Genomic DNA, 12,238 nt, shown 5'->3' on the forward strand with positions numbered 1-12,238 from the left:
TCAATGTGTTTCTTTCCTGGAATTGAATTATGTTTCTTGCTGGAAAATAACACAAATTCAGAGCAGGTTTGGAAAAAAATCTTTTGTAGTAACTACCTCTACTTATATTTTGTGACCATGGCACACCAGAGCCAGCTCATGTTCATGTGTTCTGGAGAACGAAACAGGAATTGAGAACATCATCACTGATTTATAGGTTAAGCCTAAGTGGTTTCCACGCAATGTCCTAAAGTTATGAGGCCTGCTGTTGATACTACTCCAGGAAACAAAGGGAGTCTACGGAAGGAACTTGAAGAAGGCTACTGCTGCTTTACATGTTATTTTAGTTGTTTGTTTAAAGTTCAAAATCTACACATTTCTTTAATATCTCCGGGGATAGCCACTTCCCTGGGCAGCCTTTTTCAGTGCTGTGCAGCCATTTCAGTAAAGAAATTTCTCCTAATATCCAACCTGAACCTCCCTTGGTGCAACTTGAGGCCATTTCCCCTCGTTTTATTGCTTGGATTCTTGGAAATGATACTGCATTGTAAGAGCACACCTGATTGAGCCGTCCTGGTGCAAAAAGGCTGGGGAAAGAGAAATATTGCCTCAATGATTTCTCTTGCTGCCCTCCATCACTCTTAAGCAGACAGATTTGGGCCATACACATTAGATTCTTCTTCCTCTCTGATTTCAGCCGTGCTTGGCTGGAAAGCTGCACCTTCCTAGAGAAAGACATTCTTATACAAATATGTACATACATATGCATCTCAGGGAAAAGGCACTCTGGAGGGCTAAATTAAGATTTGTGATCTTAGGACCATATAGCACAGAAGGAGGCTTACCAGAGGAGGTTTGATCTTTCAGGAAATTTGTTCTGTTACTGCTGTAGGTATTGCAGAGCAGACTGCCTGCATTGAACAAAGCAAGAGCACTGAAAAGTTATGATGATGTCAGTTTGTGGAAAATCTGGCTCCTAACCTGCAGAATGCAGTGAGGCCCTACAAGTGAGTACACAATGCTGCAAAAGTGAGTTAAAAATCTAATCCCATCCCTATTACAATCAAAGGGTTTCTACTTTGTGATTTAATAGTGATCTGGAGAAGACTTGTAATTAAAACTTGGAACTCTCTGGTTGAAATTGGCATTTGCATCTTGATAACTGCGAATCAGATATTCTTTAACCAGCTTCTTTTCCCTGCCTTGCCTTGCCTTCCCCTTCCCTTCCCTTCCCTTCCCTTCCCTTCCCTTCCCTTCCCTTCCCTTCCCTTCCCTTCCCTTCCCTTCCCTTCCCTTCCCTTCCCTTCCCTTCCCTTCCCCTCCCTTTCGTAACTACAAAGTACAATAATCATTTTCAGACCAGTGTTGATCTTTACAAAGCTTGCACCCAGATGCTTTGTGTATATAAAATATTGTCTGCCTGTTGGTGCCCCACTTGATAGGCCCTCCAGTACCACATGAAAAATGTGTTCTCTGTAACAGAGAAATGAACGAATGAACAACTGAAATGTCAAAAAGCCTTGAGAGAGAGAAATTGCATCCTCTTTGCTCTCTTCAAGGCACTTCCAGGCACCATATTACAAAGGCAAGCAAGGGGAACTGCTTGTAAAAGAGACTCCCTTTGCAAAGCTTGTTCCGGGAAGCCCTTATCAACCCAAGTGCTCTTGTTGGATAATGCTGTCCTTTGAAGGAGCCGTAACTGAGTACCCATACATATGTGACCTACAGCCATTAACACAAGAGATAGCTGGAAGAATTAGTCTCATGTTACTAGCAAATTGTTCTCACATTACTCTACTAGATGCCCAGCTGTGATTTTATAATGTGCAATTATACCGTGTTAAGTGAAGTTATTATTTCCAGGAAGAAGCAGCATCAAGGGAGTGTCTGTACTCTGGGAGCATGAACTTCACTTTGACTGTAGATGTGCCAGCCCTGGAGTCCATCCTCTAACAACAAAAACTGCTGGGCAGACAAGGGAGTTGAATGCCATGCCTTGCAGATAAGGTAGGTGATATTCTCAGGATGCAAAAGGTTTGCTTGTTGCTGGGTGGAAGTCTCTGCCTCAGCCTGAGCAACGGATGCATCCTTACACCCAGCCCGTGGCTCACCCTGGCCTTCCAGGAAATGCCACAGTGCCTTCCAAAGAGGCATTGCTAGCAAGTCCTCTGTGCTCAATCCTTTCCATGCTTCTGCTTAAACACATGCACTAAGATGAGCTCTGCTGTGGGCCTCACGTCTCAGATGCAGGCATAAAAAGTTCAAAAATCCATTGAGAAATGGAAGTGTCTCTTTCATGCAGCTCCAACAGATTGCCATGGTGTAGTGAGGAGGCCTTCCACTGTCCTTCTTCCAGGGTCCTTGACTTCATCACAGACTTACACTTGCACAGTTGGGCCTCATTGGGCCTCATCAGCCCAAATTTGCAGTGACCATGATGCCAGGAGCAAGCACTCTTTTTCATTAGGTCCGAACTGAAGGCAGGACCACTTTTTTGCAGATTTGACAATTTTTCAGTGACGGTCAGTCCCTGCATGACATTTTTGTCCTTCCTGCTATGAGTTCATCCTGGGTCTGTTAGCATAGTCTCCTTGTGGTCTCAGCCTGGTAAGTATGATATGAACAACAGTCTTTTATCCATGTGTGCAAACTTAGCAGGTGCATTGCAGCCCACCAATTAGGAGTTAATTCAATATTCCTCTATCTCCTTTAAATGCATTAATCTACAATCTGATGAAAATGCAAACAACCACCAGTTCAGCCTGACAAACCACTAGTGGCACTAAGAAGACGATGTATTATTTGACCTGCTCTGCTATTAATTTCTCTTTATTATTATTATTATTTTATTTATTTGTTTATTTATTGGTCCTTGTGCACCTACCAACAAATTGTTAGCCAATTCTGTTATATTTCATTATATCATCCTATTTCATATAATGAAGAACAGGCTGCTGAATGAAACCCTGTCAGTGAAGGCCTGCATTATGCAGACTATTTCCATGTCAAAAAATTCTTTTCCTTGACCACTGTTTAATGTTGCACTGTACTAGCAGTAATCACTACTTACTGTGGCAGTTTTCCATGAGTTTGTACAAAGTCAATGACATAATAATTGAACAGTATTAATCCCCTTATATATTACATGTAATTGTTGCAGGCAGGCTTCCTTGCCTTTTGTTTCCTGTATTTCAATATGTGCTATACCATTGTGTAATTAAATACATGCAGCAGACAACTCTCTTTGAGACTCTTGAGCCCTGTTTACTTAATTTTAAAATGTTTTATGGTAGAATAAAAATTTACAATACTCCAGCCTACAAAAATGTAATCTGCTGTAAAATATCTCTCTAATTGAATTTGGTGCTCCCAATGACTTTCAGGGTATTGCATGCAACTGTAGGCATGATCACCAGAATAAAACTGATGATAATATGCATTCAGAATGAATATGAAAGAGGTATCACCCTTTATGCCACTTCTTTTAGTGGCTACGCATCTGATGTATATTTCTAGACGTTTTATTACTGGCACATTCCAGTCAATCATCATTTGATGCTTCTGTCCTGCATATCACCAGTAGAATAATGTAGATAATCTTTTCTTTTCCTCTGGCTTCTCCTCAGATATGTTTGGGAGTGTGAATTTGCATTCAGGATTGACACGATGCAAAAATAAGATAAAAATAAAACATCTCCTACTCATCATGTGAAGTCATCCTTAATTTAAAGGAGCTTGGAGCAGAGAGGAGTTTACTTGATGCTTGGTGAATTCGTGAGTACCGAGAGCTTACAGCAGCGAGACCTTCCTTTGAATAACCTTTTGCCCCCAGGTATTGGGACAAACAGACCTATGAGGCATTGCACCCATATTAAAAGAGAAAAGGCTATGGGGAGACTAATTCTGAGAGTGTTTAATGTTTGCTGATTGTTTTCCCAATGACCTAAAGTGGTCTGATTCCTTGCTGTTTGGCATTGAGCAAAGGAGAATAAAAAATATATAGTTTTTGTTTCTGTTTTTTGCATTTGAGAACTCAAAAAAAAAAATCATAGGACTGGTTTGTGCTATTTAGACATTGCCCTGCTTTCAAGGCTATAGCACAGGCACCACTGTCCATCTGGACAGAAGTCCATCTGGAATTGGGAACACTTGGTTTAATGGAGCAACAATGCAGTATCTCCTTTAGTGGCGCAGAAACAAACTAACCCTTGCTCAGCTGGCCAGCCCTGTAGGGCCCTGCACCACATCTCTTTAAAATCAGCTGTAGTCTTCATGTAAGTTTAGCAGCTTAAGTAAGGAGCCTCTTTCCTCCCATCAAAGGCACAGCAGAACCTAGACTCTCCCTCATCTCAGTCCCTTTTTCTCCCTCTCTGAGGACCTGAGTGCACCTTGGGGAATCAGGAAGGGCTGCAATGCATCCTAATTCCAGCCAGAAGATTATGGCAGGTCTTTATTTTCTCCTCTGTGCTTCAAAGAATTTGTACTGAAAGGATCCACCTTGCCTGGCCTGATTCAGCAAGGCAAATTGTGAACCTTGTTACTGCCATTCCTCAGAAGAAGAAACCCCCTGAGCATATGTTCAATGCTATACTAAAGTCCAGTGAAACAAGTTATAAATTACTCATCCACAAGTAATTCTCCAGCAAGAGACTAAGTTCAATACATTACTTTAATAATTTTATTCTGGATTTGCCTTTAGACAAATCAACTTCTAAATCGCCATTCTATCCCTTAAATACCTCTTCATCCCATGGGTGAGCTCACATAATTTCCATACACAGTATTTTCCAAACTGTTGCAGACTGAGAGAGTGAGTGGCCAAAGAAGGTATCACTAAGTGGATGCCATATCCTGAAACAGTTCTGCTGCAGCAGCTGCTGGGCATGATACGAGATTATGTGGACTCTTGGACAGACCTCAGTTTTCTTTATATTACTAGCAAAGGCCCAAATAGATTTCAAGAAGGCTTTGCCACCTTTCGATTATTTCCTTACTTTGCTGCCTTAGGGCATGAGAGGTCTCTGTGTGTGGTTTCCTTTAAGTATTTCTGTAGGCTTTCTAGGTTAAGGTGTTTCAGGATGCTTTTGGGGATGTGGCTTGGAAAGGATGGGTGTTGGTGAGGAAGTAAAGTGTTAAGGAATGTTTTGAAAGCTGCAGGGTTTCTGATTGAAAGTTTATACCAATAAAGAGGGTTTCTGATGAACTTTTAAAAAGTTAAAGTGCAAAGCTAAAGTTCTGGTTATACCATTGGAAAAAGTGGCTTGAGGTAAACAGCAAAGCACTTTCAGACTCCTCTCAATCCAAAGAGAAATACCAGTGTTTGGTGCTTCCTCTTGCACTTCTGCAAAATCAGACCATTCTGTTTGTTTTTGAATAAGTAGCAGGTGCTACCAAAAAGGAGACAAAAAAATGTTCTCCATAATCATAGGTGACAGAATAAAATTAAATGGCAGCAAGGGAGATTCAGAAGAAGGAAGAAAAATGTTTTCCAGTAGTAAAAATAGGGAAAAGCAGATTAAATTGTCCAGGGAGCTTGTAGAGTCTCTGTCCATAGAGGTATTTAAGAGCAAAACAGCATCAGGTCTGTCAAGAATTATGTTTTGTCATTTTGTTTTGTTTTGTTCTTTTTTTTGTTGTTGGTTTTTTTTGTTTTTTTTTTTTTTTCATAGGTTGGATAGTAGGAGAAATGGCTTCCCTAAAAGGGTTGTGCAGCATTGGAACAGGCTGCCGAGAGAACTGGTTGAGTCACCATCCCTGGAGGCTTTTAAGAAATGTGTAGATTTGGAACTTACTTAGTAGCATGGTTTAGTGGTGGACTTTAGTGCTAGGTTATAGGTTGGACTAGATGATCTTAGAGGTCTTTTCCAACCTGAATGATTCTGTGATTCTATACAATTTGTTGCTCTTGCCATGTAGAAGAGAAGGTCATGGGGAGATCTCTACAACCCCCTGGGATATTGTGAGTCTGACCTAGGTGCTAAAGGTGCTCTGTGGTTATCTAAATTAGAACAAATATAAGCTAAAAACTTTTACACGAATCACTAAATTTTGTGCATTTACTACAGTGTTGGTCAGCAACTCTTTAGACTATTGTGTTTCTAGTACAGGTAAGGTGGCGTTTTTCTTCACAAACTATGGTTGGTTGGTTGGTTAAGGAGAATAAGCTGCTTTACACCTACTCAAAGGCGGACAAGTATAATGCTATTTTCTATTTATGTATAATGCATCTTCAAGTATGAGTCCTGAGTCCTGCAATGAAAAAATTCAGACATAATGAATGACATAAAGCTCTCAATTTAAAAGTGATAACTTATTGCACCATTTGATTGTTTTGGATAAATGCAAATAATTATGAAATCCTGTAATGAAGGGATTATTTTTTTCCCCCAACATGCTAAATGGTAAATTCCTGTGTCAAATGACTGCCAATTTAAAAGGGGAATTAAACCAGTGGCCTGATAGCTCTGTAAATTATTTGTGATTCAGGGAAGCATGAAATTTAGTCATGCACCATGCTTGGTCACCAACATATTGCTGTGCTGACATTTGAACGTAACTGAACTTCTTTTTTTTCTCCATTGCATATTAGAAGTTTGGAAATAAAAATACAGAATTACTCTGAGGCAGGTCTGGTAATAGAGCAGTGTCACCACTCCTACTGATGCTGCCTCTCTGCACTAGCCTGTTACAGTGCCTCGGGACCAAAGCCCTGTCCTTCCAAACTACCCACACTTTGGCAAACCTTTGGGCTGCCCAAAAGATGCCCCAGTTGTTATGGTAGGCTAGAGACTTTGGAACCACCTCCGGGGTGTTCTTCAGACTATTAATCTCCAGAAATCATCTGGAAGATGAGCACTACAGATTGTTCACCAAGGATTTTAATTCACATCACTTAGTCATGGAAACAATACACGGTCTGGGTGAATGCCAATGGGGCTTTGTCAGGAGGTGTTGCCAGACCTCATGAGATAAGGTACTCAAACTGCATGCAATCTGGCATTTTTGACATCCCAGGACCTGCAACAGGGATGCACCCTAGGATGTCCTACTGGGATGGCTTTCAGGAGCAACAAAAAATGAGTGGCAATAGTGTGACAACTGAAAACCTTGTTTTCAGCCTACAGGCTCTCTTTATCCCCCCAAACAAGAACAAATACTTTTGATTGTATATATATAACATCAAACCAGTTTTGTTGTTACTATATACATGTACTCTGCTTTAAGCACCTTCCTCAGAGCCCCATTTGATGTCTGTGTAGCATGCGATTCCATCAGTATAAATACAGTTTTCAGCAACATAGAAGCTGAATAACAGTGACAGCTGTGTTGGCCTCCCATCGTGGAGCACAGTCACACCCTGATGGGGACTGTGGGAGTGCACGGTATGACCACATCACCTGATGGAAGACAATGTGGTAAACATCCAAAATCCCTTCACCCTGTTCTGATAAATTTACTGGTTCTTCTACAGCTTCATCTCTTAAGTTTTACAGCACTCCTCATCCATTGTTGTGAACAGTATAAGCCCTGTAATGACTTTTGAATTTTCACTGCTTGCTTAAATTTTTGATAACAAAACCAAGGGGTGAGGCATGCCCACAGCATAGAAATACAGCAGAAATAATCATAGAAATGATTAACTCAGAAACTCAGGAAATCAATGTAGGGCCAAGATTGCTCTTTTGCATAGATATTTAGGTGCTCAGTTCACATGACTGTTTTTCTCTTTTAGAAATCAACTTTATTTAAGGACAAGAGTGCATGGTGATGGCAGCAGGAGCCACGTCTTCCAGAGAAGCACCTCCACAGAGCGCCTTGGGAGAGGGGCATAATGTCTCTTAAACATAGCATGCCCAGTGCCAGTGGTCCTGGCCCATTCATTCACTGTCCTTCTCTTTCCTATTTCTTCTTGTGTCTAATGAGTGAGGTCATTATGCAGTAAGCATTCTGATAGCAGTCCTTTTCCTATTAAATTGGGGGAAAAAAAAAAAAAAAAAAAAGAAAAAAAAAAGAGCAACCCTGAAAGATTAGACATTTTAATTGAATATGTAAATTTTGATCATTTAAAAAAAAAAAAAAAACACGGACTATTTCTGGGATGTCAAAATTAGCATTCCAGAATACCAACAAGTAGATGTAAAATAGCATACAAAAAGATTAACGTGTTATAATTATGCATTTAAAAGGTACTTAAAATGTAAACTGATTTTAATTCTTGAAAGGCTGTTAGAAAGATTTATTTTATATATAATTGCAAAAGTTATAGGCAGAAAAAGTTTCTGTTATAAAGCTGTCTCTACTTTGAGCCTGTTTTCATCTTTGATATACCAGGAAATAAGTGAACCTCTTTATTAAAAAATCCAAACCAATACAAAAAAATAAAATACCTTCTCCCATCTCTCTTTCTTCCCATATCAACTTTTCATGGCTCACAGGATACAATGATCTTGTTTGAGATGGATTTTGGAGAACTTAGAGATAGAGCTATTATTGGCAATACAAAAAAAAAATAGGCTGAATTATTTGCTAGAGTAGGTGGAAATCATCAGTTTTAAAAACTGATCACAGAATTACATGCATCCTTGGGGAACATCCTGAAGTGTCACATTTTGAATTGTAGAAATAAAATTTTAATGCATTAAGTTCCTAATGCATGAACATTCTTTTAGCAGGATTTGTTCAGGTATTTTCATGTGTCTTGCTAAGCATTCACCACTTAATTTCTCTTGAATTACACTCATTGTCAATTTATTTTTTTAAAGTCTGATTTGGTTTTCACACTAAACAGAATGCTTTTAGAGGTAAGTAGTCTAATGTATTCTATAAAATGTTTATTTTATGAGACTTTTTGTTGCAAATAAAATATTCTCCAGCATGATTTGAAAGGTGACTTAAAAACAGACGGCATTAGGAGCTGCAGTCAATTCAAAACTTCACCACAGGCTTCAGCAATGAAGTGGTTACAGGATCGTATTTGGGAGCAGCATAAAAGAAAATTTACATTCCTTGCAACTCAAGCATCACTTTGTGTTTATGTTTGTGGGATTGGTTACAATGACCGTGTCTTCTACACTACAAGAGATCTTCAGCAGGGCTGAAAGTGGTATTTCATACATTTGATGTTCACCCTTCTGACGGATGCAAGTAACACCCCAAAAAACAGCAATTCAAATCACAGCTCAAATGTTTAAAACCTGCCACAGCTTGCCTGTAATCATGCAGTGCAAAGCCTGCTAATATTAGAAATGCACACGCTTAAGGTGGTCTTCTGGTTTACAAGTGAGATATTACAGATATGGCCATTGGAAAAGAACAGAACAGTGCCATATGTCATTATCAAGGTTTGAATAGGAAAATAAAGTTGTTCAAACTTTGAAAACTCCAAGTAGCCACAGGTCTATTACAACTCCAGCAAAACCACTGGGAAATAAAAATCCCTCAAAGGATACCGTCAGCCGTAATAAAAACTAGCTACAATAACTTCAGCAACCTGGCTTGACAAATAACTGTGAAGATCTATGTGAGTTTGTACTTGGCAGCTACTCAGATGTTCTGCATTTTTGTCCTGTTTGCTAATGATGTAGTGCACCCTCTAGGAGACTGCATTTGAAAGACATTTCAGCAATGACTAAGGTGGATGTCTTATGACAGTTTCCACCAAAGCCTGAATAATTTAACTTTTATGCATACGTCAAACCAGTGCTGTTACTTTTAGTGCTTAATGTGGAAATGAGTCATTTCACATTCTTGGGTAACATAGAAAAGAAATCTTGAAATGAGAAAGCAGAGACAGCAGTCTCCAACCTCGAAGTATCAAAATAATATGAACAAAGTTAAATAAAATTACCTAAATTAAATTATTGTCAGGTATTCTGAGTACACATATCTTTGCTGGCACTAATAATTAACTCTGTGGCTTGATAGCATCCACAAAGACAGAGATTCAAAGACATGATTTTGTCCTTTTCCAACTGTGTCAATAATCTGATAAAAAAAAAAAAAAAAAAAAAAAAAAAACTTTTTCTACTAGCACTGTTTCTCTTTTATCTCTCCAGCTGTCATGGCTCCCAAAACTCTGGTATTATTTTTGAGAGATTTGTTCCCACAAGTTTCTTTGGCATAAAAATTGTGGAAGAAATAAAATTTGGCCAAAGTCAGCCCCCTGCAGGTGAGGAACATACAGAGAATTTTCTGGCCCAAGAAAAATCAAGAATAATGCTGAAAATCTATATATTTTTCCATGTGATTCGTACATTAATGGCATTCATAAGTATTTACATTTGTTTACATGTATATGCATACATAACATTTACATATACCTTGCATATGCTTTCAGTGCTACTCCTGCAAATATTTTATGCATATACTTACATAAGCATATAAGCAAATACTGAGATCATGCACACATCATTAAGCACATCTAAGAGCCTACCTTTATCAAACAGCCTTTTTGGGTTAAAATACTTACAATGCAATAAAATGACATGTTGTGATGACAATGGTATTGGAAGCTGCGATTACATAAGTATTAATGGAATTGAGCAAGGACCCTGGAAAGGGAACCTGACAAATTGGATACTGCCCGTCATCATCCTTGCAACCTTGCCCACAATTTGCTACCAGTGAGGAAAAACAAGGTTCAGAATCTCATTCATTACCAAGGTACCAAAGTGGCTTTAATACGAATGAGAGCTATATCTTTGAAGCATCATTAGGACACTTTCTGAAAAGGAGAAAACAGTAAGCGTTAGAAGAGCTCCCTAGTCGAATCCCAAATATAAGCAACAAAAACAACAACAACAACAAAAAGCCACCCTTCAGTCTAGAGGAAGCACTGTACAGTACTAATTGCACTCTTTGGGGGGAGTTCCCGAACAAAATACAATAGTTACAGGAAAACAGTAATGTTCAGTCAACCTTACACTGCCAGATCTAATTCCCTATTCATTTCCCCTAATAAAAAAAGAAAAACAGAAACAAGACCAATGAGCTAAAAATAACTCCTTGCCACTCTATTTTCAGTACTTTAGCTATTGATTCTTACATGCTCTAACATCTCCCTTTTGCCCTTGTGGATCCTATGCTTATTACGTGCAAATCTACCAGAAATCAGTGAGGCAGAGCAATTCTTCATATTCCTTGGCCATGAAAGGCCCCCACATACTGTCCCATGAGCTTCCTATACCTTTTGTGTAGTCTGTTACATACGGCCCACAAAGGAAAGCTAGAGCCCCTTCTGTGGCTTCATTTTGCACCAGCAATGCAAAATAAAGGGGCACAGAAGAGGAGCCGATGGTGCTCCAAGCCGGTGATAAGCTTGTGTTCACAGTAGTCCGAATTGTCAGTTGGCTGAAATATCTTAGCGCCAATTAGGCAATCTCTTCGTAGTAAAGCTTTAAAAAGAAAGAACGTGAAAGACTCCAAGTGACAGCAGGAGGAAGGCATGGAAAATGCTTATGCAACAAGTCACAAAACAAAAATTGGCATATTCACCATGTACAGTGCAATGGAAAATAAGACTCAGTAGCATCTCCAGCTTGGCTTTTATGTTATATGGGAGAGAAGAAGCATGAAGCTTTTTTGACCGAGGCTCACAGAGAGAAATGGTTTAGCACACTTGAAACCCAAGGGAGTTTTCCAATTAAGAATGACAAACGTGGTCAGTGAGCTGAGCCGCAGCTCCTGCTGCCAGCCACACAACTTAGTTGTTATGCAGGCCAGAAGGTTTTTAACACCTTCCTAGCGATCTCCAGGAGCAGTAACATTTCCACCCTCTTGAAGACGATGCAGGCCTTGCTCTAGCAAGCTGATACAGCTTTGCTTGTTCTCAAAGCCACCATGCAGGTCTGCAGTCCAATTCCCCACCTGGCAAAGCTCCATCCAGCTATGTCCAGCTCATGATTTTACCCTGCTCTGCTTTCGTCCTATGTTTGGGCTGTTGTTTTTCAATTTATGACTGTATTTTTTTGTTTGGCTGTTTTCTCCCCAGCATGGTCTCTGCTGACCATGACTGCTGGCTTCTGCAACACTGGAGTGCAGCTGAGAGGAGGGCCGGTCATGTACTTCCACGTTCTTTTTAGTCTTTCCCATAGTAAAACATCTCAGCTCAAACAGGAAAGAAACTGGAACCCACATGCCACTGTGAATTTCAGATTGCTATCTATACAGTGTGAAAATCCTGTTTCTGCGTAGGGCCACAATCAGAAAGGAGCTAATGATCATATTATTAATCTGACCACAACCTTAAGTTCTATTTTTA

The 12,238-nt window shown here is 39.6% G+C and overlaps 1 long non-coding RNA gene across 1 annotated transcript in view; it reads left to right on the forward strand.

The window, feature by feature from the left end:
- Window positions 1–8,358, forward strand: part of LOC121075104 — a 201,482-nt gene extending 193,124 nt beyond the window's left edge. The window contains exons 5-8 of the long non-coding RNA XR_005822726.1: window positions 872–986; window positions 1,843–1,986; window positions 3,606–3,753; window positions 7,712–8,358. This is a non-coding gene — a long non-coding RNA (uncharacterized LOC121075104). The remainder of the gene's footprint in view (window positions 1–871; window positions 987–1,842; window positions 1,987–3,605; window positions 3,754–7,711) is intronic.
- The last annotated feature ends 3,880 nt before the right edge of the window (window positions 8,359–12,238 follow it).

The sequence above is a fragment of the Cygnus olor genome, chromosome 1 (assembly GCF_009769625.2).
Source record: "Cygnus olor isolate bCygOlo1 chromosome 1, bCygOlo1.pri.v2, whole genome shotgun sequence".
Classification (NCBI taxonomy): domain Eukaryota; kingdom Metazoa; phylum Chordata; class Aves; order Anseriformes; family Anatidae; genus Cygnus; species Cygnus olor.